Below are 4,071 nucleotides of genomic sequence, written 5' to 3' on the forward strand. Positions count from 1 at the left end.
CCTTCTCTGTATTCAATATCATAATTATACTGGTCTATCTTTCCGATCCAACGTGCCAGTTCACCCTCTGGGTTCTTTAATGATCTTAACCACCATAATGCACCATAAAGGTAATGATGGAAAGATGTCAGACTCTTCACTAGAGCAAGGAGTTCCCTCCGTGTTACACAGTAGTTCCTCTCTGGTCTACTCAGGACCCTACTGAAGTATGTCACCACATGTTCGTTTTCACCCACGTTCTGAGACAACACTCCTCCAATTCCGACATTACTAGCATCACAATCTCGTATGTAAGGCAGTGAAGGATCTGGAAGCTTTAAAAGTAGAGCAGAGGCCAATTTTTCTTTCAATGTCTTGAAAGAATGCTGGCAAGAAACTGTCTATTCAAACTTTTGGCCTTTTTTGGTCAAATCATGTAGTGGAGCAGCGATAGTAGCAAAGTCTTTCACAAACTTCTGGTAATAGGTACAGAGTCCCAAGAAACTTCTTAACTCTACCACATTGTCTGGTGTTGGCCAATCATGCACTGCTTTCACCTTGTCATGATAAGTTTGCACACCATGCTCACTTACAGTGGGGTCCAAATAAAGCACCCAAATAAAGTGGCATTTCTTGGGATGGAGTTTGAGGTTGGCTGCTTTCAAATACTTGAAGACTTCCTCTAGCCGGGACATTTCCTCATCAAACGTTGTTGCAAATACAATGACATCATCCAGGTACACTAGGGCTATCCTCCATTGTAGGCCTTCCAGTACTTTTTCCATCAGCCTCTCAAATGTTGCTGGAGCATTGCTAAGCCCAAATGGCATCACACAGTATTGCCAGAGACCTTGGCCATAACTAAATGCAGTCTCAGGTTTATCTGCTTCAGCCAATTTCCCTTGATGGAAACCTGACTTTAAGTCCAGAGTTGAAAACCACCTGGCTCCACTTAGGGCATCAAGAGTATCATCAATTCTTGGCAGCGGGTATGAGTCCTTTTCAGTTATACTGTTAAGAGCCCTGAATTCCACACAGCAACGTTGGATCCCATCGTTCTTCTGGACTAACACGACGGGAGCTGACCAGGGACTATCTGATTTCTCGACTATTCCTCCCTTAATTAGGCCATCCATGACCTTCTCCATCCCTTGTTGCTTTGCCAGAGCTATTCTCCTCAGAGGGATCCTTATTGGACGGTAATTACCTGTGTTTATTTTGTGTTCCACAAGGTCTGTGCAGCCGAGGTCGTGATCTCCTTTCAAAAAGACATCTGCATAATTTGCCAAAAGTTCCCTAACCTGAAGAGTCTGTGATGATGACAAATGGACTATGTTCTTTTTATAGAGGTCAGTTAAATGTTCTGGGAGAGGATGTCGTTTCTTTATGGTTGTATTTCTTGCCTTAACATTGACTGGCTCTACCTCCTGGCACACACCCAACAATGCCCCTTCCTTAAGTTTCTGCTCGCATTTAGAGAAATTAACCACTGTTATGGGTACTACTTGATGACCTGCCACAAGTGACCTTCCAATCTTCACATCCGCTGGCCTAGATGGGTCTTCCACTGCTTCCACAAGCATCAGGCTTCCTTGGGGATGTTCTTTTATTCTACCCCAAATTATTTTCTCTGACATAGGGGGGTATCGTAGTTGACTTAAGTGCTGGGACATGCAAATCAACAGAAGCAGCAACACTTACCGGAATTTGGCCTTTGTTGTTCCCAAACGTCATTTTCTCAAAATTAATTACACACTTCCTCGGTAGTAAGTAGTCCAACCTTAGTATGCATTGGTCTTCAATGTCAGCCAAGTATACTTTGTTTCTGTCCTTCATACCCATGAACTCAATAGTTACCCACACTAGTCCCCACTACCTTGCATAATGTCCTGTCACACCACAGAGCTTCTGTATGGCTTCTGGTACTCCTTTGTGATCCAGCACCTTGATACTCACAAGGGTTTGCTGAGATGCAGAATCTATGACAAAGTTGCACTTTTGGCCATCCAGCTTTCCTCTCACGTAGACACTATGTGTGCTTTCCATTTTACACTTAGCTGTTGAGACTTTCACGATGGAGGTTGATGGGCATCCCTCAATACCAACCACTACTGATTTCCTTCTTACACTGGCTCCTCATACGTCCTTGCTCTCCACAGTTCCAACAATCCTTCTGGGTAGCAGCCTTTCCTGCCATGGCATCTTCCCTGTGTTGAAGTTGTCGGCATTGAACTCTCTTGTGCCAAGATTTGTTACAGTGCCAGCAAATTCCCTCAAACTTCTCTGAAAGCTGCCCTTTTCTGGCCTTGAATCCTGATGACTGTACCAACCTTCGTACCTCTGTGCTGGACTTAATGTATGATTTGAATTCAAGAGCTCTACTTGCTTTACTTGTATCTTCAGTTGTGGACTGTCCAAAGCATCTACAAACTGATCTCTCAGAAACAGCTTGAGGAGATCCTTTAGCACGGACTCTCGTTTTAAACCTACCCCTCTAGACTTTGGACTGATTTTGAGTTCCATACCTGAATTCTAGAGCAGCTGCCAGTGCTCTATAGTTGTGCCTTTCATCTGCTGACATCTGTTCAAGTATTTCCAATGGTTGTCCCTTCAGGCTCGTTGCCAGGTACACTGCTTTCTGCTCCTTTGTCCATCCATTAATTTCTGCCAATAGCTCAAATTGTGCTATATATGCTTCCCACGGTGCCTTTCCATCGAATTTCTGTGGCTTCCTTCATACTAGATCACCCCTATTGCTGACACTCATGTCTGAAGTGTGACTTTTGGCACGACTGAAGATGCTTGCATTAGGGTTTAGATGCAGGGTCTGGAAGGGGTTCCCTGTTGTCTGGGGCTGATTAGGTCCATGGCTAATATATCCTCCCCGTGTAAAAGACAGTATATCGTCCTTTAATGCATTTAATTCACTTTGAAATTTACTAATGTTTTCCATTTGTACTTCTTGCCACTGTTGCTGACTTTCCTGTGTTGTTGGACACTTACTTCCTGTTTCCTTTCTTGTTCCAGTTGCCACTGCTGTAGTCTCTCTTTTGTTTATTTTCTTTCTCCTCCAACCACTGCTGTAGCCTCTCTTCTTGTTTATTTTCTTTCTCCTCCAACCACTATTGTGGTCTCTCTTGTTTGTTTTCTCGTTCTTCTTGTTTCTTTTCTTTTTCCTCCAACAACTGCTGTAATCTCTCTTGTTTATTTTGCTGTTCGAGCTGCCACTGTTGCAGGTTTTCTTGCCACTGCTGTTGTCTCTCTTCTTGTTTATTTTCTTTCTCCTCCAACCACTGTTGTAGTCTCTCTTATTGTTTCTTTTGCTGTTCTTGTATTGCTGCCATTAAATCTTCTAAGTCGTAGTTTGATTTACCACTTCTCGTTTCCATATCTTTTTTTTTCTTTTTTCTTTTCCATGCCACTTCTGACACCAATTTGTTACGTCTCTATTCGTTTGTTAATTTCTGGTATAAATTCTTTCCGAGGAACTTCAGCGATACAAGTCCTTTCTTAAATAAAATTAGTTTATTCTTTCACCATACAACTTTTTGTAATACACAGAATTTCCACAGTCACTTTAAACCTAACAACCTTTATAACACACGCTATAACTCACAGTGATTCACACACTTTACTTACGGTGTCTACTGTTCGCTTGATTCAATTATCTATCTCTTCAATCTCGCTGGTTTTTCTCGCCAGGCTTATATACTAAAAAGAAGGAGTCTCGAATGCATTCGGGCTTTCATGATCTTTCGAGAAACTCCAGCGTGCATGTTCCCAGCGTCGCGTGACTTCCGCTGTCGTAACAGTTTTTAGTGGAACATGAGTAATGTTAGCAATGCATTTTCTTTGTTGATTATTTGGTGAAAATATTTTAATTGTCGGTGGAACCCAAGGTAGGGACTTGGATTTTACTGCTTGAGTGCATCATCATTTTATTCAGGTAGACTAATTCGAGAATAATGTAAGTTAACCTGATGTAACTTGGGGTAATTTTTCTATTGTGTAGTACTTCTATTTTACAGTTTAGTTTATGAGGGGGGGTGGCTCGCGTGTAATCATGGGCCTTTTTGTTTTAATAAAGTCTGT

The sequence above is a fragment of the Limulus polyphemus genome, unplaced genomic scaffold (genome assembly GCF_000517525.1).
Source record: "Limulus polyphemus unplaced genomic scaffold, Limulus_polyphemus-2.1.2 Scaffold1998, whole genome shotgun sequence".
NCBI classification, from domain to species: Eukaryota; Metazoa; Arthropoda; class Merostomata; order Xiphosura; family Limulidae; genus Limulus; species Limulus polyphemus.